At 52.6% G+C, this 25,528-nt stretch overlaps 15 non-coding genes across 15 annotated transcripts; 7 read left to right on the forward strand and 8 right to left on the reverse strand.

Annotated features, from left to right (window-relative positions):
* The first annotated feature begins 1,888 nt into the window (after positions 1–1,888).
* Positions 1,889–1,959, forward strand: trnag-gcc (transfer RNA glycine (anticodon GCC)). Its single transcript has one exon. It is a non-coding gene; the product is annotated as a tRNA-Gly (tRNA).
* A 2,035-nt stretch (positions 1,960–3,994) lies between these two features.
* LOC138226305 (U5 spliceosomal RNA) lies at positions 3,995–4,111 on the forward strand. The gene has a single exon (XR_011184491.1). It is a non-coding gene; the product is annotated as a U5 spliceosomal RNA (small nuclear RNA).
* Positions 4,112–5,077: 966 nt separating this feature from the next.
* Positions 5,078–5,196, forward strand: LOC138226276 (5S ribosomal RNA). Its single transcript, XR_011184463.1, has one exon. It is a non-coding gene; the product is annotated as a 5S ribosomal RNA (ribosomal RNA).
* Positions 5,197–5,832: 636 nt separating this feature from the next.
* On the reverse strand, positions 5,833–5,996 carry LOC138226282 (U1 spliceosomal RNA). Its single transcript, XR_011184467.1, has one exon. It is a non-coding gene; the product is annotated as a U1 spliceosomal RNA (small nuclear RNA).
* Positions 5,997–7,781: 1,785 nt separating this feature from the next.
* Positions 7,782–7,900, forward strand: LOC138226296 (5S ribosomal RNA). The gene has a single exon (XR_011184481.1). It is a non-coding gene; the product is annotated as a 5S ribosomal RNA (ribosomal RNA).
* A 636-nt stretch (positions 7,901–8,536) lies between these two features.
* On the reverse strand, positions 8,537–8,700 carry LOC138226281 (U1 spliceosomal RNA). Its single transcript, XR_011184466.1, has one exon. It is a non-coding gene; the product is annotated as a U1 spliceosomal RNA (small nuclear RNA).
* A 1,774-nt stretch (positions 8,701–10,474) lies between these two features.
* On the forward strand, positions 10,475–10,593 carry LOC138226307 (5S ribosomal RNA). The gene has a single exon (XR_011184493.1). It is a non-coding gene; the product is annotated as a 5S ribosomal RNA (ribosomal RNA).
* Positions 10,594–11,229: 636 nt separating this feature from the next.
* LOC138226280 (U1 spliceosomal RNA) lies at positions 11,230–11,393 on the reverse strand. Its single transcript, XR_011184465.1, has one exon. It is a non-coding gene; the product is annotated as a U1 spliceosomal RNA (small nuclear RNA).
* Positions 11,394–13,168: 1,775 nt separating this feature from the next.
* Positions 13,169–13,287, forward strand: LOC138226275 (5S ribosomal RNA). Its single transcript, XR_011184462.1, has one exon. It is a non-coding gene; the product is annotated as a 5S ribosomal RNA (ribosomal RNA).
* Positions 13,288–13,923: 636 nt separating this feature from the next.
* LOC138226283 (U1 spliceosomal RNA) lies at positions 13,924–14,087 on the reverse strand. The gene has a single exon (XR_011184468.1). It is a non-coding gene; the product is annotated as a U1 spliceosomal RNA (small nuclear RNA).
* Positions 14,088–15,892: 1,805 nt separating this feature from the next.
* LOC138226285 (5S ribosomal RNA) lies at positions 15,893–16,011 on the forward strand. Its single transcript, XR_011184470.1, has one exon. It is a non-coding gene; the product is annotated as a 5S ribosomal RNA (ribosomal RNA).
* A 636-nt stretch (positions 16,012–16,647) lies between these two features.
* Positions 16,648–16,817, reverse strand: LOC138226286 (U1 spliceosomal RNA). The gene has a single exon (XR_011184471.1). It is a non-coding gene; the product is annotated as a U1 spliceosomal RNA (small nuclear RNA).
* Positions 16,818–22,590: 5,773 nt separating this feature from the next.
* LOC138226299 (U4 spliceosomal RNA) lies at positions 22,591–22,732 on the reverse strand. The gene has a single exon (XR_011184484.1). It is a non-coding gene; the product is annotated as a U4 spliceosomal RNA (small nuclear RNA).
* Positions 22,733–22,962: 230 nt separating this feature from the next.
* LOC138226301 (U5 spliceosomal RNA) lies at positions 22,963–23,079 on the reverse strand. Its single transcript, XR_011184486.1, has one exon. It is a non-coding gene; the product is annotated as a U5 spliceosomal RNA (small nuclear RNA).
* A 391-nt stretch (positions 23,080–23,470) lies between these two features.
* LOC138226304 (U5 spliceosomal RNA) lies at positions 23,471–23,587 on the reverse strand. The gene has a single exon (XR_011184490.1). It is a non-coding gene; the product is annotated as a U5 spliceosomal RNA (small nuclear RNA).
* Between the last annotated feature and the right edge of the window lie 1,941 nt (positions 23,588–25,528).

Genomic DNA, 25,528 nt, shown 5'->3' on the forward strand with positions numbered 1-25,528 from the left:
CATCAACAGAAAAAGAAATAAAGGAGCACGCAATGTGTTACTTGAAGAATGCATATGCAAGGCAGGGGGCCAGGAGATCTGGACTCTGAAAATAATAGGTTTTTGGTTCTGTTAGGACAATTAGACAGGGTTTGCAAATAGTGGACAAAAATCGTCTTAACTTCCATTGTAATATTTTTTTTTCTTGGAAATATAGAAGTTGTACATTTTAAAATGTATATTTGAATCAAAATGTGGTTTTGAGTTAGTGTGTTAATGTAATTAGTTTTGTGTTTGTCATTACTATACTGTATATTGCCATGTTACCAGAATTTGTAGCTGAAGTTTAAGACTAGTTGTGTTTTTATGATTATTGCCCATATGTTGATTGTTGATTGATTGTATACAATGTATAATTTGAAATACATATGTTTCAGGTGTGAATGTGTATTTTCAGAATACATTTCTAAACCTAATCATTGGCTTGTTTTACTTGTTTCTACACCTATAAAATCTATCTTTGATGTATAATAGACCTCTACCCATATACGTATAATAGACCTCTAATGTTATCCGTATAATAGACCTCTAACCATATACGTATAATAGACCTCTAAAGTTATACGTATAATAGACCTCTAAAGTTATCCGGAACTCCAACCATATATGTATAATAGTCCTCTAAATTTATCCGTATAATAGAACTCCAACCATTTATGTATAATGAACGTCTAAATATAGACGTATAATTGACGTTTAACTTTAGACGTATATTAGAATTTCATTCTAGACGAATTGTAGACCACATTTAGACGTCTAAGATATGCGTTTAATAGACGTATATTATACGTCTTTTGCCCAATGGGTTACGTCTCAACAGAAACGCTCTTTAGCTCTTTCAGCGTTATGCAGAGAACATCGTCTGTCGAGATCACTTTTGAGTCAGCGCGAAACGCCGTGTGCTGTCAGTTTGATTTCATATTGCTCGTAGCGGCGCCCGGCTTTTGTCTGTCAAACGTTAGGTTGCGCTTCTTCATGCTGCATCGTCGGCATGAGTGGAGCTTTATAAACGTCTGTACTTACTGCGCCCCATAAGAAATCGTTTGTCCCCGTTCAAAAGAGATTGTGCGATGTCCTGCAGCAAACCTTTGACAGTTTGAAAAGAGGAATTTATTCTGCTTCCTGTGCGTGCAGTAGTTACAAAGTTGAACGCCTTTACACGATCTGCTGCAGTTTTCAGTGGGCGGGCTTTGTCAAATGGCTTGGAAAAACGCACTGTGTTTCGGCTCGGGAAACATCATGAGCAGTGTCCTGCATGTTTTCTGTGTATAGCTGTCTTTTAACGCATACAGAATTCATTCGAAATCATTGATTTCTCCAATTAACAAGGGTCCCTTAAAGGATGAGTCAAAGTAACGTCTAATCGGATTAGTTTCCTTAGAGCTGGTTCAGAGTTTGCTCAAGAGTTTACCTTTCACAGATGCGCAAAGAAGAATGTTGGGGGTGCACGCTTCAAGGCGCCTTACAGCTGTAGGGAGTGATTCGAGGCGATTCATGGCGTGTGCTCGTTCCCTTATACCGTACGCCCCGGGGTGCAGTGCTATGACGATTGCTGTAGTCGTGGCCGAGTGGTTAAGGTGATGAACTAGAAATCCATTGGGGTCTCTCCGCGCCTGTTCGAATCCTGCCGACTACATTGTCCGCCTCCAGTTGGTGTGTTCCGGCGCAAGCAAAGAAGCGCGCCTCTTTGCTGTTTCTGGTGGTTTTAAAACACCCAATCGCTTGTACCCGCTGCCTTAGAAATAAATTCTTCAGCGTCCGTGAATGGCATTTTGCAGCTGGAAGCAGATGTCGACGCGTTTTGCACAGAGCACCAAAAAAGCGTCTTTTTTGAAGGCCCAGGCACTAAGCATTGGTGGTTCAGTGGTAGAATTTTCGCCTGCCATGCGGGAGGCTCGGGTTCGATTCCCGGCCAATGCAGTGGCTTTTGAAGCGACCGGCTCCATCACTTGCATCCCCTTGCAACTTGCAACTGAAAACCCACTGAAGCTAAGCAGGTGTGAGCCAGGTCAGTACCCGGATGAGGATGAGCTACAGGGAAAAACAACGCTTTCAGCTGGAAGCGGTGTTAATGGTGCCGGCGGGGGGGGCGCTCACCCTGAGGTCTGTGCGGTTCCCAATTCCCCAGTATAGTGACGGAGATGCTGTGTTGTAAGAGGGCGCTGTCTTTTGGATGAGATGTAAAACCGAGATCACAGCGCTCTGTGGTCATTAAAAATGACCACCAAAACCTTTGACAAAAGCTCTTGGTAATTGATGGTCTTCAAAAATGCTTCTCCTTTAGGTACATTTTAAATCAGCTGAAAAATGCCGTGAAATGGGGGGGCACTTCACGCCAGTGTAGGATTTGGATTACAAGAACCATGAAACTGCACGAGAAAGGCCGTACACTGAATTACACGGCTTTCTATTCAAAGGAGGACAAAAGAAATTCCCTGAGTTTGATTTTTTGCAGCACAGAGAGAAGCATTGTTGTGAGGCCGGTTAGCTCAGTTGGTTAGAGCGTGGTGCTAATAACGCCAAGGTCACAGGTTCGAGTCCCATACGGGCCAGGTCCTTTTCTCCTCTCTTACCAAAGCTGTTAGGTTCCTTTCCGTGGTGAGAGGGGTTGTCATGCAACGCTGCCACATAGTGCCGACAGACAAGAGTGTTGCGGGAGAAGAGAAAAGTGTTTGAAGATTTAAGAGTGTCTTAGGTGGAGCCAAAATCAAGTGTCACAAATGCAAGTGGTTGGATTTCCAATGTTTAATATGGTAAAAATAAGCGGAAGTTATTTGCCGGTCCGGCACAGTCTGCCATGCTTTTGTCAGATACTGTAAAGTGGTGTCGAACTGGGTGTCGAACTGGAGCCTCACCATTTGCATATGTGAGGCTCCAGTTATACATCGAGTGTCACATTAAATGACAAAAATGAAGAGAGTTAAAGCAGCTGGAGAGGTTTTCTTATAACTTTTGAGCTGACACAGTTTTGGAAAATGTTTCCTTCACGCTGCACTGTACAACATAGGCAGCCAAGAGTCTCCAAAACAAAACAGAATTGACAGATAGGAGAAAATTCCCACCCGTCCTGAAGTTCCCAAAATCCAGCACTGAGCGTAAACAAAGTGTCTAACTAGTGTGGGAATGCTAACCCTAACCCTAGCTGGAGTTTGAGCAATCCAGCACTGAGCGTAAAAAGATGAGTCAAAGTAACGTCTAATCGGATTAGTTTCCTTAGAGCTGGTTCAGAGTTTGCTCAAGAGTTTACCTTTCACAGATGCGCAAAGAAGAATGTTGGGGGTGCACGCTTCAAGGCGCCTTACAGCTGTAGGGAGTGATTCGAGACGATTCGTGGCGTGTGCTCGTTCCCATATACCTTACGCCCCGGGGTGCAGTGCTAGGATGACGTACAATAACGCTTGGGCACATAACGGCGTTATATGCGAGTGCGGGACGTGAGGGTTTTCGTTTGTTCGTTTTGTTTTGCTCTGCTCTGCTTTGCTTTGTTTTGCTTTCCATCACGTTGGTAAGAGCGTAAATAAAAAGGCGATTCCTGCGTCTACCACTAATGTAAGAGCTATTTCAAGTGCGACGTGGTGCGGCTTTTCAAATGCTTGTGGGCATTTCTCTGTTGTTGATTCTTTTTTTGTGTGTAACAAAGTGGCATTTTCATGTCCGGACGGGGAGACTTTATCATTCTGACATGAAGCCACCCTTAAGTCCTCTGAGGCGTGTCTGTCTGCAAGGCTTGTATTTTGGAAATGTTTTTTTGAAACAGAGAACGACTTTGAAATAGGCTTCCGGATTGGGCACACCCGTACGGATTGGGCACGCCCGCAAGCCGAGAGCCACAGGCGATGAGCCCGGAGCTGAACGGGCCCCACTGGCTCGTTTGTAAGGCCAGGTGCATTGCCAACCACGACCGTCAGGGCAGAGGCTTTGAAGGCGGCCTGGGCTCCTGCAGCTGTGCAGCCACGCACTTTGGTTTCTCTTCATTTCGTACAAATCTTTCGCTTTTTACTAAAGATTTCCGTGGAGAGGAGCATGAATGAGCTCCATGCAATTTTTGTGCTTCCCTGCCTTCGGGTGGGGCGCAGCTGGGCTGGTCAAAGAGAGAAAACAACAACGCTCACAATCGCTCTTGTTATGGCGATTGTGGCCGTCTGCTCTGCGAGTCCTCGGTCTCCGCCCGTCTGATTGGCGCTCTCTTCTTTGGGGGGCGGGAAGTGTCCGGCCGCAGGGGATCTTCAGACCTCGCTTTGCATAGCGGCTTCCCAGAGTGCGTCGTTTCCGGCACAGTGTGGCCGGGTGTTTTCCGAGTTATCGCACGGATTGGGCAGGCCCGCAAGCCAAGAGCCGCAGGCGATGAGCCCGGAGCTGAACGGGCCCCACGGTGGAAAGAACGCATGGGTTCTAATCCCATTCTCGTTGCTCTCCATGTCTGACACGTGTGCCCGTTCGACGTTGGCCTTCCTGTCGTTTGCTCCGGTACTAGAGCCGTACATTTTCTAGCAGTGGCTGAACATGGTATAGTAGGTTAACGTCGGTATCGAGCAGTAACAGTAACAGTATTTACGTGCCGCTGCTGCCAAGTGGCTCTGGGTTGAGACTGCGTTTTCACTTACTTGCAACGCAAAAGGAGAAAGCGATTTTTGACAGTCTCTCGAGAGACTGCGCTAGGTGTTTAGGGATAGACTTTGTCAGTTCCCCCTGGGATGATGGCCTCTCAAATAGTTTGTGATTCCTATAGACGTTTATACAGTAGAAGCCTGCTTCGTGGCTTAAATCCAAGCTAAGGAAACGAGTTAGAGGTCTGATGCAGAACTGCAAATTCAATGAACAGGAACACTACAGTACATTGAACTGTATGTGTGAGGAAAGCTGCCCCCTTCTGTCCCTTGTCGACCGAACAGAGGACTGTAAAAGATACCGCCAAGAAACTTTAGGATGCCGGTTGGAATCCAGCTCCAAAGAAGCCCCTTTGGGTGTTATGTCATCAAAAAGTAAGGAACCCCCGCCACACACAGCTTCAAGTAGCGAGTCAGGCGCCGGGGCTTTCGCTTACGGCCACACCACCCTGAACACGCCCGATCTTGTCTGATCTCGGAAGCTAAGCAGCGTTGGGCCTGGTTAGTACTTGGATGGGAGACTGCCTGGGAATACCAGGTTCTGTAAGCTTTTGCTCTCCCGGCCAGCAGGGGTCGCCGTTGGTGCCGTAGGCTTTGGGAGGAAAACCTGCAGGATGGAAAGGTGATCTATAGCCTCATCTCTAGAGATGTTTTGTAGCTGTGGCATGTGTGTGACCCATATTAAAAAAAAAAAACCCGTCTGTAAAACGAATATCGAAGCTGCTTCTAAATCTGCAAATGAAGATGAGTCGATAAACCACTCGTTTTTCGTATAACTAGACATATATTCATTTGTTACCGATTTCATTCATTGAGCACGGATACAATAGAGGTACAGCCATTCACTGTTTGACATGTCTGCACTGGTACAGAACCGAGCAATCAGAAAACGGGTGAAACTGTCTTTAGACTCAGCATACAGTACCGAGACCCCCCATGACCAAATAAAGGCTAACCTCGATAATCAGCCTAAAGAACGCAGACTACAGCAAAAGGACTGACTTTGAAAAGGGAATGAACGTCCGGAAGGACTAGTGGAACTAGCTTGAGATGCTTCTCCGGACCCCTAACTAAAAGCCAGCGAGAACCAGCAGCGGCGTCCACTCCTGTCGAACCGGGATCCTTCCGCAGCCACGCAGCTCGTGGTGTCCTAACCCTCCCGTATCTGATTTTGGACCAAGCACATCAGGGGAGAGCGCGAACGCAGTCCCCCACTACCAGAAATTATGCAGCCGAGATTCCCACATTTGGGGAATTCGCAGGGGTCAGCACAGCCGGAGTGCAATGGCCAAGCCTCGCCCTGGGTGAACCTCCTTCTTGATCAAAGTATCTCCCCTGCCAGGTAAGTATGAGTTAAACAGGCCCCTGCAAGCGGCCCGCACCCACAGCACAAATCGCGCAGCCTAGGCCACCTCCTCGCCCCGCACGCCACCGCCTCCTGCTGGGCCCACTCTTTCACACACTCACACGCCACACTAACACTCAAAAGTGTTGGGAAAACGAGAAAACGAGCGCGCCGTTTTCTACACATCTGCAGTCGCCGTTGCGCATTCGCAGCATGTTCGCAGGATGCAATTCGGCCTCATTTGCATAACTCCAGACCGGCAGATCGCCACGCAAGCTCGCGACGTGCGCCTGCCACACACCGAACAAACCTTTTCAGCAATTTCCAAAAAACGGGCCTGCTCGCCTGCCCACAAGGCTCCGTCTCTTACCTGCTCTCCAGAGCCTGCTGCCTTCTGTGCTTTTCTCTCGGCACCGCTGCAGCGCACACAACTCCTGCAGCGGGAGGGGGGGAGAAAGTTCCCGCGCTCCGCCGCAGGGAAGGCTCGCTCCGTACGCACACGTCCTTTCGATGCCAGTCCAACAAGTGCTCCGCATTAGCTGCGTCGGGGCTCCGGCGTGTCGCACCTCACCTCACCTCGCCCTGCCCCCTCCTTGAATGTCTGCCGCTAGGCATGCCCCGCTCTCCTCCGCCTTATCTTATCGCGTGTGAGGACCGACAATGGCCACAATGCCGGGGAATGGCACCTGTAAAGTGTTAATTGGGGCACAGGAACAGCCCGTCTCGTCTCGGGGGGGCCGGCTTCAGAGACAATACAGCAAACACAGCGGGGCGGGGGAAGAAGACGACACCACACATGCGGGTACATTCAGCTCCGGCGGGAACGAGACATTTGTCGGTCTTTTCAAGTGCCGAGAGCCGAGCAATCCTTCACTTGTATCGTTTCTCCCCGGTGACTAGATCTGGCCCTGCGACTCTCGACTGGGCTCACCCCCGGGGCAGCCCAGCAGGTGTGAGCCTGGCCGGCACCCGGATGGGAGATTCCACCCCGGAAAAGCTCCGGTTGCTGCTGCTCCTGCAAGAGGTGTGACTGGGACCAGTAGGGAGCGCTCACCCTGCGGGCTGTGTGGCTCTCTTACGCCCCAGCCTCCTGATGGCGACACTCTGCTGCACAAACAGGCGCCGTCCTTCGGGGGAGGCGTCAAACCGAGGTCCCGACCCTCCTTGGCCATTAGGAAACCCCAGGGCGTCTCTCAAAAAGAGACGCCGGGGGTGTCCCTCTGGTCTTAGTGCTCCCCTTTACCCATCAGTCGGGGTCTCCTCCTAATCCCCGTCTCACCTGTAACAATCAATGACGAGGCCCCCCTGTCCGTGAGATTTAGTACTCGCGCAAGAGACTGGGGGCAGAGCGCGAACGCGGTCCCCCGCCCCCCACAAAGTGCGCGCTCCGGGTTCCCTCTCGGGGCCCTGCAACACAGCGGAAGGGCAGCGAGAAGGAGCCTCTTGCTCTGATGCCGCAAGGCCACAAGAGGGCGGAGGCGCCGCGCGCCCGGCCGACGTGTTGGACCGGTGCGCTTTACGTGCTGAAATAAACACGCGAAAGCCCCGAAATGTTTCCAGAGTGCTGTGCACTGGAGGTTTTTGTCTGGTGAAGACTTGCCTGGTGCTCCTCCAGTGCGGGACGAGTCAACACAAGGGAGCGCATTCGCCAACATCCAGGCACGCAATGGGATTTGGAAAGCAGCTCCTTTCCAAAGAGTTGCACACGAACGATCCTTCAGTCCCGCTCGGGGGGCACGGAACCCCCGCCACACACAGCTTCAAGTAGCGAGTCAGGCGCCTGGGCTTTCGCTTACGGCCACACCACCCTGAACACGCCTGATCTCGTCTGATCTCGGAAGCTAAGCAGCGTCGGGCCTGGTTAGTACTTGGATGGGAGACTGCCTGGGAATACCAGGTGCTGTAAGCTTTTGCTCTCCCGGCCAGCAGGGGTCGCCGTTGGTGCCGTAGGCTTTGGGAGGAAAACCTGCAGGATGGAAAGGTGATCTATAGCCTCATCTCTAGAGATGTTTTGTTGCTGTGGCATGTGTGTGACCCATATTCAAAAAAAAAAACCCGTCTGTAAAACGAATATCGAAGCTGCCTCTAAATCTGCAAATGAAGATGAGTCGATAAACCACTCGTTTTTCGTATAACTAGACATATATTCATTTGTTACCGATTTCATTCATTGAGCATGGATACAGTAGAGGTACAGCCATTCACTGTTTGACATGTCTGCACTGGTACAGAACCGAGCAATCAGAAAACGGGTGAAACTGTCTTTAGACTCAGCATACAGTACCGAGGCCCCCCATGACCAAATAAAGGCTAACCTCGATAATCAGCCTAAAGAACGCAGACTACAGCAAAACGACTGACTTTGAAAAGGGAATGAACGTCCGGAAGGAGTAGTGGAACTAGCTTGAGATGCTTCTCCGGACCCCTAACTAAAAGCCAGCGAGAACCAGCAGCGGCGTCCACTCCTGTCGAACCGGGATCCTTCCGCAGCCACGCAGCTCGTGGTGTCCTAACCCTCCCGTATCTGATTTTGGACCAAGCACATCAAGGGACAGCGCGAACGCAGTCCCCCACTACCAGAAATTATGCAGTCAAGATTCCCACATTTGGGGAATTCGCAGGGGTCAGCACAGCCGGAGTGCAATGGCCGAGCCTCGCCCTGGGTGAACCTCCTTCTTGATCAAGGTATCTCCCCTGCCAGGTAAGTATGAGTTAAACAGGCCCCTGCAAGCGGCCCGCACCCACAGCACAAATCGCGCAGCCTAGGCCACCTCCTCGCCCCGCACGCCACCGCCTCCTGCTGGGCCCACTCTTTCACACACTCACACGCCACACTAACACTCAAAAGTGTGGGCAAAACGAGAAAACGAGCGCGCCGTTTCCTACACATCTGCAGTCGCCGTTGCGCATTCGCAGCATGTCCCGGGATGCAATTCGGCCTCATTTGCATAACTCCAGACCGGCAGATCGCCACGCAAGCTCGCGACGTGCGCCTGCCACACACCGAACAAACCTTTTCAGCAATTTCCAAAAAACGGGCCTGCTCGCCTGCCCACAAGGCTCCGTCTCTTACCTGCTCTCCAGAGCCTGCTGCCTTCTGTGCTTTTCTCTCGGCACCGCTGCAGTGCACACAACTCCTGCAGCGGGAGGGGGGGAGAAAGTTCCCACGCTCCGCCGCAGGGAAGGCTCGCTCCGTGCGCACACGTCCTTTCGATGCCAGTCCAACAAGTGCTCCGCATTAGCTGCGTCGGGGCTCCGGCGTGTCGCACCTCACCTCACCTCGCCCTACCCCCTCCTTGAATGTCTGCGCTGGGCATGCCCCGCTCTCCTCCGCCTTATCTTATCGCGTGTGAGCACCGACAATGGCCACAATGCCGGGGAATGGCACCTGTAAAGTGTTAATTGGGGCACAGGAACAGCCCGTCTCGTCTCGGGGGGGCCGGCTTCAGAGACAATACAGCAAACACAGCGGGGCGGGGGAAGAAGACGACACCACACATGCGGGTACATTCAGCTCCGGCGGGAACGAGACATTTGTCGGTCTTTTCAAGTGCCGAGAGCCGAGCAATCCTTCACTTGTATCGTTTCTCCCCGGTGACTAGATCTGGCCCTGCGACTCTCGACTGGGCTCACCCCCGGGGCAGCCCAGCAGGTGTGAGCCTGCCCGGCACCCGGATAGGAGATTCCACCCCGGAAAAGCTCCGGTTGCTGCTGCTCCTGCAAGAGGTGTGACTGGGACCAGAAGGGAGCGCTCACCCTGCGGGCTGTGTGGCTCTCTTACGCCCCAGCCTCCTGATGGCGACACTCTGCTGCACAAACAGAGGTCAAACCGAGGTCCCGACCCTCCTTGGCCATTAGGAAACCCCAGGGCGTCTCTCAAAAAGAGACGCCGGGGGTGTCCCTCTGGTGTTAGTGCTCCCCTTTACCCATCAGTCGGGGTCTCCTCCTAATCCCCGTCTCACCTGTAACAATCAATGACGAGGCCCCCCTGTCCGTGAGATTTAGTACTCGCGCAAGAGACCGGGGGCAGAGCGCGAACGCGGTCCCCCGCCCCCCACAAAGTGCGCGCTCCGGGTCCTGCAACACAGCGGAAGGGCAGCGAGAAGGAGCCTCTTGCTCTGACGCCGCAAGGCCACAAGAGGGCGGAGGCGCCGCGCGCCCGGCCGACGTGTTGGACCGGTGCGCTTTACGTGCTGAAATAAACACGCGAAAGCCCCGAAATGTTTCCAGAGTGCTGTGCACTGGAGGTTTTTGTCTGGTGAAGACTTGCCTGGTGCTCCTCCGTGCAGATTGTTTGTCCTCCTCCAGTGCGGGACGAGCCAACACAAGGGAGCGCATTCGCCAACATCCAGGCACGCAATGCGATTTGGAAAGCAGCTCCTTTCCAAAGAGTTGCACACGAACGATCCTTCAGTCCCGCTCGGGGGGCACGGAACCCCCGCCACACACAGCTTCAAGTAGCGAGTCAGGCGCCGGGACTTTCGCTTACGGCCACACCACCCTGAACACGCCCGATCTCGTCTGATCTCGGAAGCTAAGCAGCGTCGGTCCTGGTTAGTACTTGGATGGGAGACTGCCTGGGAATACCAGGTGCTGTAAGCTTTTGCTCTCCCGGCCAGCAGGGGTCGCCGTTGGTGCCGTAGGCTTTGGGAGGAAAACCTGCAGGATGGAAAGGTGATCTATAGCCTCATCTCTAGAGATGTTTTGTTGCTGTGGCATGTGTGTGACCCATATTCAAAAAAAAAAACCCGTCTGTAAAACGAATATCGAAGCTGCCTCTAAATCTGAAAATGAAGATGAGTCGATAAACCACTCGTTTTTCGTATAACTAGACATATATTCATTTGTTACCGATTTCATTCATTGAGCACGGATACAATAGAGGTACAGCCATTCACTGTTTGACATGTCTGCACTGGTACAGAACCGAGCAATCAGAAAACGGGTGAAACTGTCTTTAGACTCAGCATACAGTACCGAGGCCCCCCATGACCAAATAAAGGCTAACCTCGATAATCAGCCTAAAGAACGCAGACTACAGCAAAACGACTGACTTTGAAAAGGGAATGAACGTCCGGAAGGAGTAGTGGAACTAGCCTGAGATGCTTCTCCGGACCCCTAACTAAAAGCCAGCGAGAACCAGCAGCGGCGTCCACTCCTGTCGAACCGGGATCCTTCCGCAGCCACGCAGCTCGTGGTGTCCTAACCCTCCCGTATCTGATTTTGGACCAAGCACATCAGGGGAGAGCGCGAACACAGTCCCCCACTACCAGAAATTATGCAGTCGAGATTCCCACATTTGGGGAATTCGCAGGGGTCAGCACAGCCGGAGTGCAATGGCCGAGCCTCGCCCTGGGTGAACCTCCTTCTTGATCAAGGTATCTCCCCTGCCAGGTAAGTATGAGTTAAACAGGCCCCTGCAAGCGGCCCGCACCCACAGCACAAATCGCGCAGCCTAGGCCACCTCCTCGCCCCGCACGCCACCGCCTCCTGCTGGGCCCACTCTTTCACACACTCACACGCCACACTAACACTCAAAAGTGTGGGCAAAACGAGAAAACGAGCGCGCCGTTTCCTACACATCTGCAGTCGCCGTTGCGCATTCGGAGCATGTCCCGGGATGCAATTCGGCCTCATTTGCATAACTCCAGACCAGCAGATCGCCACGCAAGCTCGCGACGTGCGCCTGCCACACACCGAACAAACCTTTTCAGCAATTTCCAAAAAACGGGCCTGCTCGCCTGCCCACAAGGCTCCGTCTCTTACCTGCTCTCCAGAGCCTGCTGCCTTCTGTGCTTTTCTCTCGGCACCGCTGCAGTGCACACAACTCCTGCAGCGGGAGGGGGGGAGAAAGTTCCCACGCTCCGCCGCAGGGAAGGCTCGCTCCGTGCACACACGTCCTTTCGATGCCAGTCCAACAAGTGCTCCGCATTAGCTGCGTCGGGGCTCCGGCGTGTCGCACCTCACCTCACCTCGCCCTACCCCCTCCTTGAATGTCTGCCGCTGGGCATGCCCCGCTCTCCTCCGCCTTATCTTATCGCGTGTGAGCACCGACAATGGCCACAATGCCGGGGAATGGCACCTGTAAAGTGTTAATTGGGGCACAGGAACAGCCCGTCTCGTCTCGGGGGGGCCGGCTTCAGAGACAATACAGCAAACACAGCGGGGCGGGGGAAGAAGACGACACCACACATGCGGGTACATTCAGCTCCGGCGGGAACGAGACATTTGTCGGTCTTTTCAAGTGCCGAGAGCCGAGCAATCCTTCACTTGTATCGTTTCTCCCCGGTGACTAGATCTGGCCCTGCGACTCTCGACTGGGCTCACCCCCGGGGCAGCCCAGCAGGTGTGAGCCTGGCCGGCACCCGGATAGGAGATTCCACCCCGGAAAAGCTCCGGTTGCTGCTGCTCCTGCAAGAGGTGTGACTGGGACCAGTAGGGAGCGCTCACCCTGCGGGCTGTGTGGCTCTCTTACGCCCCAGCCTCCTGATGGCGACACTCTGCTGCACAAACAGAGGTCAAACCGAGGTCCCGACCCTCCTTGGCCATTAGGAAACCCCAGGGCGTCTCTCAAAAAGAGACGCCGGGGGTGTCCCTCTGGTGTTAGTGCTCCCCTTTACACATCAGTCGGGGTCTCCACCTAATCCCCGTCTCACCTGTAACAATCAATGACGAGGCCCCCCTGTCCGTGAGATTTAGTACTCGCGCAAGAGACCGGGGGCAGAGCGCGAACGCGGTCCCCCGCCCCCCACAAAGTGCGCGCTCCGGGTCCTGCAACACAGCGGAAGGGCAGCGAGAAGGAGCCTCTTGCTCTGACGCCGCAAGGCCACAAGAGGGCGGAGGCGCCGCGCACGCGGCCGACGTGTTGGACCGGTGCGCTTTACGTGCTGAAATAAACACGCGAAAGCCCCGAAATGTTTCCAGAGTGCTGTGCACTGGAGGTTTTTGTCTGGTGAAGACTTGCCTGGTGCTCCTCCGTGCAGATTGTTTGTCCTCCTCCAGTGCGGGACGAGCCAACACAAGGGAGCGCATTCGCCAACATCCAGGCACGCAATGCGATTTGGAAAGCAGCTCCTTTCCAAAGAGTTGCACACGAACGATCCTTCAGTCCCGCTCGGGGGGCACGGAACCCCCGCCACACACAGCTTCAAGTAGCGAGTCAGTCGCCGGGGCTTTCTCTTACGGCCACACCACCCTGAACACGCCCGATCTCGTCTGATCTTGGAAGCTAAGCAGCGTCGGGCCTGGTTAGTACTTGGATGGGAGACTGCCTGGGAATACCAGGTGCTGTAAGCTTTTGCTCTCCCGGCCAGCAGGGGTCGCCGTTGGTGCCGTAGGCTTTGGGAGGAAAACCTGCAGGATGGAAAGGTGATCTATAGCCTCATCTCTAGAGACGTTTTGTTGCTGTGGCATGTGTGTGACCCATATTCAAAAAAAAAAACCCGTCTGTAAAACGAATATCGAAGCTGCCTCTAAATCTGCAAATGAAGATGAGTCGATAATCCACTCGTTTTTCGTATAACTAGACATATATTCATTTGTTACCGATTTCATTCATTGAGCACGGATACAATAGAGGTACAGCCATTCACTGTTTGACATGTCTGCACTGGTACAGAACCGAGCAATCAGAAAACGGGTGAAACTGTCTTTAGACTCAGCATACAGTACCGAGGCCCCCCATGACCAAATAAAGGCTAACCTCGATAATCAGCCTAAAGAACGCAGACTACAGCAAAACGACTGACTTTGAAAAGGGAATGAACGTCCGGAAGGAGTAGTGGAACTAGCTTGAGATGCTTCTCCGGACCCCTAACTAAAAGCCAGCGAGAACCAGCAGCGGCGTCCACTCCTGTCGAACCGGGATCCTTCCGCAGCCACGCAGCTCGTGGTGTCCTAACCCTCCCGTATCTGATTTTGGACCAAGCACATCAGGGGAGAGCGCGAACGCAGTCCCCCACTTCTAGAAATTATGCAGTCGAGATTCCCACATTTGGGGAATTCGCAGGGGTCAACACAGCCGGAGTGCAATGGCCGAGCCTCGCCCTGGGTGAACCTCCTTCTTGATCAAGGTATCTCCCCTGCCAGGTAAGTATGAGTTAAACAGGCCCCTGCAAGCGGCCCGCACCCACAGCACAAATCGCGCAGCCTAGGCCACCTCCTCGCCCCGCACGCCACCGCCTCCTGCTGGGCCCACTCTTTCACACACTCACACGCCACACTAACACTCAAAAGTGTGGGCAAAACGAGAAAACGAGCGCGCCGTTTCCTACACATCTGCAGTCGCCGTTGCGCATTCGCAGCATGTCCCGGGATGCAATTCGGCCTCATTTGCATAACTCCAGACCGGCAGATCGCCACGCAAGCTCGCGACGTGCGCCTGCCACACACCGAACAAACCTTTTCAGCAATTTCCAAAAAACGGGCCTGCTCGCCTGCCCACAAGGCTCCGTCTCTTACCTGTTCTCCAGAGCCTGCTGCCTTCTGTGCTTTTCTCTCGGCACCGCTGCAGTGCACACAACTCCTGCAGCGGGAGGGGGGGAGAAAGTTCCCGCGCTCCGCCGCAGGGAAGGCTCGCTCCGTGCGCACACGTCCTTTCGATGCCAGTCCAACAAGTGCTCCGCATTAGCTGCGTCGGGGCTCCGGCGTGTCGCACCTCACCTCACCTCGCACTGCCCCCTCCTTGAATGTCTGCCGCTGGGCATGCCCCGCTCTCCTCCGCCTTATCTTATCGCGTGTGAGCACCGACAATGGCCACAATGCCGGGGAATGGCACCTGTAAAGTGTTAATTGGGGCACAGGAACAGCCCGTCTCGTCTCGGGGGGGCCGGCTTCAGAGACAATACAGCAAACACAGCGGGGCGGGGGAAGAAGACGACACCACACATGCGGGTACATTCAGCTCCGGCGGGAACGAGACATTTGTCGGTCTTTTCAAGTGCCGAGAGCCGAGCAATCCTTCACTTGTATCGTTTCTCCCCGGTGACTAGATCTGGCCCTGCGAATCTCGACTGGGCTCACCCCCGGGGCAGCCCAGCAGGTGTGAGCCTGGCCGGCACCCGGATGGGAGATTCCACCCCGGAAAAGCTCCGGTTGCTGCTGCTCCTGCAAGAGGTGTGACTGGGACCAGTAGGGAGCGCTCACCCTGCGGGCTGTGTGGCTCTCTTACGCCCCAGCCTCCTGATGGCGACACTGCTGCACAAACAGGCGCCGTCCTTCGGGGGAGGCGTCAAACCGAGGTCCCGACCCTCCTTGGCCATTAGGAAACCCCAGGGCGTCTCTCAAAAAGAGACGCCGGGGGTGTCCCTCTGGTGTTAGTGCTCCCCTTTACCCATCAGTCGGGGTCTCCTCCTAATCCCCGTCTCACCTGTAACAATCAATGACGAGGCCCCCCTGTCCGTGAGATTTAGTACTCGCGCAAGAGACCGGGGGCAGAGCGCGAACGCGGTCCCCCGCCCCCCACAAAGTGCGCGCTCCGGGTTCCCTCTCGGGGCCCTGCAACACAGCGGAAGGGCAGCGAGAAGGAGCCTCTTGCTCTGACGCCGCAAGGCCACAAGAGGGCGGAGGCGCCGCGCGCCCGGCCGACGTGTTGGACCGGTGCGCTTTACGTGCTGAAATAAACACGCGAAAGCCCCGAAATGTTTCCAGAGTGCTGTGCACTGGAGGTTTTTGTCTGGTGAAGACTTGCCTGGTGCTCCTCCGTGCAGATTGTTTGTCCTCCTCCAGTGCGGGACGAGCCAACACAAGGGAGCGCATTCGCCAACATCCAGGCATGCAATGCGATTTGGAAAGCAGCTCCTTTCCAAAGAGTTGCACACGAACGATCCTTCAGTCCCGCTCGGGGGGCACGGAACCCCCGCCACACACAGCTTCAAGTAGCGAGTCAGGCGCCGGGGCTTTCGCTTACGGCCACACCACCCTGAACACGCCCGATCTCGTCTGATCTCGGAAGCTAAGCAGTGTCGGGCCTGGTTAGTACTTGGATGGGAGACTGCCTGGGAATACCAGGTGCTGTAAGCTTTTGCTCTCCCGGCCAGCAGGGGTCGCCGTTGGTGCCGTAGGCTTTGGGAGGAAAACCTGCAGGATGGAAAGGTGATCTATAGCCTCATCTCTAGAGATGTTTTGTTGCTGTGGCATGTGTGTGACCCATATTCAAAAAAAAAAACCCGTCTGTAAAACGAATATCGAAGCTGCCTCTAAATCTGCAAATGAAGATGAGTCGATAAACCACTCGTTTTTCGTATAACTAGACATATATTCATTTGTTACCGATTTCATTCATTGAGCACGGATACAATAGAGGTACAGCCATTCACTGTTTGACATGTCTGCACTGGTACAGAACCGAGCAATCAGAAAACGGGTGAAACTGTCTTTAGACTCAGCATACAGTACCGAGGCCCCCCATGACCAAATAAAGGCTAACCTCGATAATCAGCCTAAAGAACGCAGACTACAGCAAAACGACTGACTTTGAAAAGGGAATGAACGTCCGGAAGGAGTAGTGGAACTAGCTTGAGATGCTTCTCCGGACCCCTAACTAAAAGCCACCGAGAACCAGCAGCGGCGTCGACTCCTTTCGAACCGGGATCCTTCCGCAGCCACGCAGCTCGTGGTGTCCTAACCCTCCCGTATCTGATTTTGGACCAAGCACATCAGGGGAGAGCGCGAACGCAGTCCCCCACTACCAGAAATTATGCAGTCGAGATTCCCACATTTGGGGAATTCGCAGGGGTCAGCACAGCCGGAGTGCAATGGCCGAGCCTCGCCCTGGGTGAACCGATTTCGATTTTTAAGAACTTTATTTTCTTTTCACAAAAAAATACAGGACATCACAAATCAGAAAGCTTTACATTAATATACATACTTAAAAAAGTATATATGATCACATCTCATTACATTTTGACACGGTAACAGTTACATAGCAACAATTTTCTTTTTTTCTGGTGCAAATCACATTCTTTACTTAAACTTGATAATGTTTTTCACAGTTTCTTGAGATATTGACCTATGCTCTCTATTTCCCACAGATTTTCTGCTTCCTCCCTCCCTTCTCTCCACAGATCTCTGAGGTAATAGATTTCTCTCAGGTGATGAACAAGGCCAGGCTACCTGCAGCCTTGACTGGAATCTTGATGCCTTTGAACAGCCCCATGTTCCTCAGTCTCCACAGGGCATCTTTCCCACTGTTCACCACGGCCCAGATCCTGTCAAACACGTCAGGAGGAAGTTTGACAGGAGAGATGCCGTATATGACGAAAGCAGCAGTCAGGGTAAATTGGGACGAGAGAGCCTGCAACCAATCTTCAAACTGTGCCCAGAAGGCCTTTGCAAAAAAGCAGGACCACAGGAGATGGGATACAGTCTCCTCCTCGCCGCAGCCCACCCTAACGCAGCGAGGGCTGGGGGTGAGGCCCCTACGGTACAAGAAAGTTCGTACCGGTAAACACTGGTGGACGACACTCCAGGCTAAATCTCTGTGAATGTTGCACAGAAACTTAGAGGATGTGTGTTTCCACACCTTCCTTGTTTGGGCTGATGTTAAAATGCCCACATGGGTCTGCCTATTGTTCTGGGGTGCAACGAAATCTTCCAGTTTTTGGACCCTGACATCTCGGAGGGGAATATGGCCAATTGGGTGAGATCTTAGAAAACTTTTAACTGTCCCATAAATTGCAGGGCATGTGTCAGAGAGTTGGACGTCCAGCTTGGGTCTGACACCCCACACTCTGAACACCTCCCTACCTACCCAGAGCCTGGAAAAATAAGTCCAGGTACGCGCTGCAGGTGCTGTTGCAAAGCCTCTCAGCACAGAGGCCAGGAAAATGCACAGCAGCTTCGTAGCAATATCTGGGACAGACTTCCCCCCTGAGGGTAGCGGCTTGTACATTATTTCCCTTCTGAGTCTTTCCTGCTTCCCACCCCATAGAAATTGAAACATCAATCTCCTCATCACCGCCGCAACACGGTGTGGGATTGGGAAGGTAGAAGCCAGAAAATTCAAGACAGGCAAGAGCTCGGCTTTGATGACCAGCACCTTCCCTGTCATGGTGAGGTCTCGGTTCTTCCATTGCATCAGTTTTTTGTTTAAGATTGGCAATTTGTTCTGCCAATTAACTGTTCCCATCTCTTCTCCAAAATACACCCCCAGGACCTTAATTCTCTTCTCTTGCAGCCTGAGATCATGTCCTTCTTTTGGCTCCCTCCAGTTCTGATAAAAAATCTCACTCTTAGATTTGTTAATTTTTGCGGAGGAAGCCAAAGAGAAACGATCACAGCACTGCAGAGCTCTGCTAATTGAGGCATTGTCAGAGAGGAGCAGGGTGACGTCATCCATGTATAGAGATGTCTTTACCTCTCCTCCCCCACTTCCAGGCACTGGTATCCCATTAATGGCCTGATCCTGGCGCAAGGCACAGGCTAAGGGCTCCATAGCCAAAACGCATAACAAGGGGGATAATGGGCAGCCCTGCCTCACCCCTGAACAGACTTCAAAGGGGCGTGATCTATTGCCATTAACCATGACTCTGCTGTTGCTACCTGTGTACAGCAGGTTAATCCACTTTCTCATGATGGGGCCAAACTTCATGTGCTCAAGTCCCCATGTTAAGTACTGCCGGTTTAGGCGGTCAAAGGCCTTTTCTAGGTCTACACCTAAAATGCAAAGAGGGAGGGAGCGATCCTCAGAGTACAGACAGACATCCCTCAACAAGGCCAGGTTGTCGCTCATCAGGCGTCCTGCTATCCCACAAGTCTGTTCTTTCCCTACCAGTGAGGCCACTACATTTTGTAGGTGCAGGAAAAGGGCTTTGGACAGGATCTTAGTGTCCAAGCCTAACAGGCTGAGGGTCTCCAGTTCTTTATGTCATTTTTTGCTCCTTTCTTAAACAAGAGAGAGATAGTGCCTTCCCTTAAGGAGTCAGGCAGCAATTCTGTCTTATAGCTTTCCTCGAATAGGAGCAGTAGCGGATCCTGAAGCAGATCCCAAAAGGTGCAATAAAATTCTTTAGGGAGCCCGTCAGCACCTGGAGTTTTCCCCTTCTGTAAGCTCTCCATCGCCTGTCTCAGCTCTTCTACTGTCAAATCCCTCTCAAGTACTTCCCTATCTTCTTCACTCAAAACGTTTTCTAGCTTTGAGGTAAAAAAATGAATTTCTTCATCCTTTAGCTCTGTAGAGCTGTACAGTCTTGAGTAGAAGGCCTCGGTGCAGGAGAGGATAGCACTCGGCTCTGTTCTCTCTCGTCCCTCCTCATCAACTACACTTTCCATGACAGACTTGGAGCCTACCACTTTCCTGAAAAAGAAGCGAGTACACTTCTCATTTTCTTCCAAGAACTGCACTCTGCCTCTTAACAGCACTCCTCGACTACTTTCTTCGGCTATGCTCCGGATGTCCTTTTTTAAAAGGGTGATATCCTCGAGCACATCGAAGCCACTGTGCAGCATCGTGTAGAGACGCTGCAGCTGCCTCTGTTTCCTGGCTAGCACTCCTCTCCGTCTGGCAGCAGCCTTCCTTCCCTCAGCCATGAAAAATGCCTTTGTCCTCATCTTCACCTCCTCCCACCACTCTCCTACTGACCCGTACAGACACTGCAAGGACAGCCACTGTGATAGTTTCTCCTTGTAGCGGGATACTACCCCCTCGTTCTCTAGCAGCTTTGTGTTGAGTTTCCAGAGGCCTGGGCCAAAGACAGTCCCGCCCTGGAGTTCCACTCTACACCCTAAAGCCTGATGATCTGAGAAGAAGACAGGCTGAAGAGTGACCCCAACAACTTTCACTCTCTCTGAGACAAAGCAATAGTCAATTCTGGAGCTGCTATTCCTCCCTGACCATGTATATCCTGCTGTTGTGGGATATATACATCTATATGTGTCTGAGAGTTTAAAGTCTTGAACTAAGTTTTGCAGGGCCAGTGAGCTGGAATCCAATTTTATCGGAGAGCTAGACTGCCTGTCTGTGTGCTCTAAGATACAATTAAAATCCCCTCCCACTATCACGTCTGTGCTACTTAACAATAGGGGAGAGAGTGCCTTGAGTAGCTCCACCCTTCCTCCCACGTCAGTAGGACAATACACATTGATTAGCCGCAGGTTAACGGTCCCCCATTCCACATCCACACACAGCAACCTGCCATCTATGACCCTCTGAATACTTTTCAATTTGAAAGCCCATCCTTTGAAAAGAATGGCCACGCCAGAGGCTCTGTTGTTATTGTCCCCTGACCAAACAGAAGGCCCTTTATCCCACCTATCTTTAAAGCTTTTATACCTCTCTTGATAGGCTAAAGCACACTCCTGCAACATCAACACATCTCCCTCTCTCTGCTGGAGGTAATCAAAGACACACTGGCATTTAACTCTGTCATTGATACCTCTGGTGTTAAGAGAAATTATGTTTAGAGCCATTTTACATAAGAAAGTGGAACCAGTCTTTACAAAACACATTTCTCTTCGGTCTCACCTGTTACCTTCTCTTTCTTTTTCTTCTTACCAATTTCCTGCCAGCCATCCTCTGAATGAGCCTTCATCAGGGTGGCAGCAGTAAAAGCGTTCACGGAGTCCATTTCAAGGAAGGGGGTAGAAAGAGGGGTGGAGGGGTTCCAGCTGTCCCCATCGCCATGCTCTCCTTCCTCCTCGCTCGGGGAGAAAACAGAGTCATTTTTCCTTTTCCTCAAGTCCAGCTCCTGGGAGCACTGAGGGGAAAGGGGTGCAGCCGATGCACCAGTCTCCTCTTCCCCCTCACCCACCAGCTGTTGCAGATCCTCCGTGACGGACTGGATGGAGGAGAGGAGGGCATCTGTAGCACTTGCAGAGTCTGAGAAAAGCAGCTCCGCTGAATCCTGGGTATCGTCGCTGGACCCGCTCCACCGGGGGGCCCCACACTGGCCCTCGTTCTGAGGAGCAGGAGTGGGGGAGGGGTCCTCGCTGTTCTCGGGGGTTTTCAAACCCTCGTGCTTGTCTGGTGCAGTCTGCGGTTGTGGGAGCGTAGTGGATTTCTCTTCCACCGGCCCCGGAGCCACAGCAGGACTGATCCTGGCTGGAGGCTGAGACTCTTTGTCCAACAAGGGTTCTTTGTTTGACTTGTTGTTTGCTTTGGCTTTTCGGGCCGGTTTGGCTGAAACAAGCACTGCCTCATCCTTTCTCATTTTGAGTTTATTGGCGTAGGCGTGAGGGCAGTTCTTAAAAACGTGTCCTTCCGAGCCACATAAATTGCACTTTGGCAGCATTGAACAGTCAGAGGCTAAATGTCCCTGTTTGCCACAGGTCTTGCAGCATTTCACAGTGCAGGACGATGCCAGGTGTCCCACAGCACCACAGCGCCGACACACCTTTGGTTGTCCCACATAAAAAACATAGCCATTGCAGGCGCCCAGCTGGATTGTAGAGGGCAGGTGCCTTAAGCCTCCATTTACATTGTCCGGTAGTAAGCGAACCTCGAATTTGCTCCTGTTTTTATACCGTCAACATCTCTAACCTCAGTTCCATGGTGGACGGTGCAGTACTGGTTAAGCCAGATGTGAATGTCCTCCGTCTTTGCCAGTTCCGAGAACATAACAACATGCACCGTTTTCCTCTCTCTCTGTGTCAGAGGCTGCAAGTTGATCTTCTCAAGTGCAGGAACTTTCCCTCTTTTTGCCTCAAAGACATCCACGCATTGTTCAAACAGAGGATAGGTAGCAAATACAACCTCAAATGCTTTCTGACCTGGGAGAGCAAAGATGAAATCCAAGTGCCGAGGTTCAAAGCCAAGTTCCTTCTGTAACACTTTTCTGCTGAACTGCATACGATCCATGAAGAGGTCATCCAAAAGCTCAAAATGTACAGCATTCTTGCGGGATCCAAAGGTTGCCATCTCAAACTGCAAAACAAACACTGCTTCCACAAAACAAGAAAACAATCCAACTACTCCAACTACAGGCTGATCAAGGTATCTCCCCTGCCAGGTAAGCCGAGAGCCGCAGGCGATGAGCCCGGAGCTGAACGGGCCCCACTGGCTCGTTTGTAAGGCCAGGTGCATTGCCAACCACGACCGGCAGGGCAGAGGCCTTGAAGGCAGCCTGTCGCACGGATTGGGCACGGATTGGGCACGCTCGCAAGCCGTGAGCCGCAGGCGATGAGCCCCGAGCTGAACGGGCCCCACTGGCTCGTTTGTAAGATCTGCGGCAGATCGTGTAAAGACGTTCAACTTTGTAACTACTGCACGCACAGGAAGCAGAATAAATTCCTCTTTCAAACTGTCAAAGGTTTGCTTTGCGAACGCTGCAGGACATCGCACAATCTGTTTTGAACGGGGACAAACGATTTCTTATGAGGCGCAGTAAGTACAGACGTTTAAAAAGCTCCACTCATGCCGACGATGCAGCATGAAGAAGCGCAACCTAACGTTTGACAGACAAAAGCCTGGCGCCGCTACGAGCAATATGAAATCAAACTGACAGCACACAGCGTTTCGCGCTGACTCAAAAGTGATCTCGACAGACGCTGTTCTCTGCATAACGCTGAAAGAGCTAAAGAGTGTTTCTGTTGAGACGTAACAAGCTTGTTTCTTTCTACCATGATGTTACCATGACAAAATCTGTCTTTAAACACCTTGCTCAGTCTCTGACGAGACTGTCAAGAATTGCTTTCGCTAATTGTATTGCAAACCGGCGGAAGCGGGGTATTGGGAAAAGTTTTCAACTAGCAATAATCGCGCATCGGCTAAACCTCAAAGGCTAAGATACTGCCACTGCGCAAAGCTGACGGTTGCCAGGCAACCGCGTGGATCCTATGGAAATCGTTATCAATCGTCTCATGGCATGTCGTTGCTGTAACGCTTCATATTTGCGGCCGGACACTTCCCGCCCCCCAAAGAAAAGAGCGCCAATCAGACGGCCGGAGACCGAGGACTCGCGGAGCAGACTGCCACAATCGCCATAACAAGACCGATTGCGAGCGTTTTTGTTTTCTCTCTTTGACCAGCCAGGCTGCGCCCCACCCGAAGGCAGGGAAGCACAAAAATTGCATGGAACTCATTCATGCTCCTCTCCACGGAAATCTTTAGTAAAAGGCGAAAGATTTGTACGAGATGAAGAGAAACCAGAGTGCGTGGCTGCACACCTACAGGAGCCCAGGCCGCCTTCAAAGCCTCTGCGCTGCCGGTCGTGAATGGCAATGCACCTGGCCTTACAAACTAGCCAGTGGGGCCCGTTCAGCTCCGGGCTCATCGCCTGCGGCTCACGGCTTGCGAGCGTGACCAATCCGTGCGATAACTCGGAAAACACCCGGCCACACTGTGCCGGAAACGACGCACTCTGGGAAGCCGCTATGCAAAGCGAGTTCCCAAGATCCCCTGCGGCCGGACACTTCCCGCCCCCCAAAGTAAAGAGCGCCAATCAGACGGCCGGAGACCGTGGACTCGCGGAGCAGACTGCCACAATCGCCATAACAAGACCGATTGCGGGCGTTTTTGTTTTCTCTCTTTGACCAGCCAGGCTGCGCCCCACCCGAAGGCAGGGAAGCACAAAAATTGCATGGAACTCCTTCATGCTCCTCTCCACGGAAATCTTTAGTAAAAGGCGAAAGATTTGTACAACATGAAAAGAAACCAGAGTGCGTGGCTGCACAGCTACAGGAGCCCAGGCCGCCTTCAAAGCCTCTGCGCTGCCGGTCGTGGTTGGCAATGCACCTGGCCTTACAAACTAGCCAGTGGGGCCCGTTCAGCTCCGGGCTCATCGCCTGCGGCTCACGGCTTGCGAGCGTGACCAATCCGTGCGATAACTCGGAAAACACCCGGCCACACTGTGCCGGAAACGACGCACTCTGGGAAGCCGCTATGCAGGCAAGGTCCCAAGATCCCCTGCGGCCGGACACTTCCCGCCCCCCAAAGAAAAGAACGCCAATCAGACGGCCGGACCCAACAACCTTGGCGTTATTAGCACCACGCTCTAACCAACTGAGCTAACTGGCCTCGCAACAGTGCCCCTCTCAGTGCTGCAAAAAATCGAACTCAGGGAATTTCTTTTGTCCTCTTTTGAATAGAAAGCCGTGTAATTCAGTGTACGGGCTTTCTTGTGCACTTTCATGGTTCTTGTAACCAAAATCCTACACTGGCCTGAAATGCCCCCCATTTCACAGCATTTTTCAGCTGATTTAAAATGTACCTAAAGGAGAAGCATTTTTGAAGACCATCAATTACCAAGAGCTTTTGTCAAAGGTTTTGGTGGTCATTTTTAATGACCACAGAGCGCTGTGACCTCGGTTTTACATCTCATCCAAAAGACAGCGCCCTCTTACAACACAGCATCTCCGTCACTATACTGGGGCATTGGGACCCGCACAGACCTCAGGGTGAGCGCCCCCCCGCCGGCACCATTAACACCGCTTCCAGCTGGAAGCTTTGTTTTTCCCTGTAGCTCACCCTCATCCGGGTACTGACCTAGCTCACACCCGCTTAGCTTCAGTGGGTTTTCAGTTGCGAGTTGCAAAAGCCACTGCATTGGCTGGGAATCAAAACCAAGCCTCCCGCGTGGCAGGCGAGAATTCTAACACTGAACCACCAATGCTCAATGCCTGTACCTTCAAAAAAGACGGAGGACATTCACACCTGGCTTAACCAGTACTGCACCGTCCACCATGGAACTGAGGTTAGATATGTTGACGGTATAAAAGCAGGAGCAAGGAAATTCGAGGTTCGCTTGCTACCGGACAATGTAAATGGAGGCTTAAGGCACCTGCCCTCTACAATCTGGCTGGGCGCCTGCAATGGCTATGTTTTTTATGTGGGACAACCAAAGGTGTGTCGGCGCTGTGGGACACCTGGCATCGCCCTGCACTGTGAAATGCTGCAAGACCTGTGGCAAACAGGGACATTTAGCCTCTGACTGTTCAATGCTGCCAAAGTGCAATTTACTTGGCTTGGAAGGACACGTTTTTATAAACTGCCCTCATGCCTACGCCAATAAACTCAAAATGAGAAAGGATGAGGCAGTGCTTGTTTCAGCCAAACCGGCCCGAAAAGCCAAAGCAAACAACAAGTCAAACAAAGAACCCTTGTTTGATAAAGTCTCAGCCTCCAGCCAGGATCTGCCCTGCTGTGGTTCCGGGGCCGGTGGAAGAGAAATCCACTACGCCCCCACAACAGACTGCACCAGACAAGCACGAGGGTTTGAAAACCCCCGAGAACAGCGAGGACCCCTCCCCCACTCCTGCTCCTCAGAACGAGGGCCAGTGTGGGGCCCCCCGGTGGAGCGGGTCCAGCGAGGATACCCAGGATTCAGCGGAGCTGCTTTTCTCAGACTCTGCAAGTGCTACAGATGCCCTCCTCTCCTCCATCCAGTCCATCACAGAGGATCTGCAGCAAATGGTTGGTGAGGGGGAAGAGGAGACTGGTGCATCGGCTGCACCCCTTTCCCCTCAGTGCTCCCAGGAGCTGGACTTGAGGAAAAGGAAAAATGACTCTGTTTTCTCCCCGAGCGAGGAGGAAGGAGAGCATGGCGATGGGAACAGCTGGAACCCCTCCACCCCTCCCTCTACCCCCTTCCTTGAAATGGACTCC

Source organism: Lepisosteus oculatus, unplaced genomic scaffold (genome assembly GCF_040954835.1).
Source record: "Lepisosteus oculatus isolate fLepOcu1 unplaced genomic scaffold, fLepOcu1.hap2 HAP2_SCAFFOLD_131, whole genome shotgun sequence".
NCBI classification, from domain to species: Eukaryota; Metazoa; Chordata; class Actinopteri; order Semionotiformes; family Lepisosteidae; genus Lepisosteus; species Lepisosteus oculatus.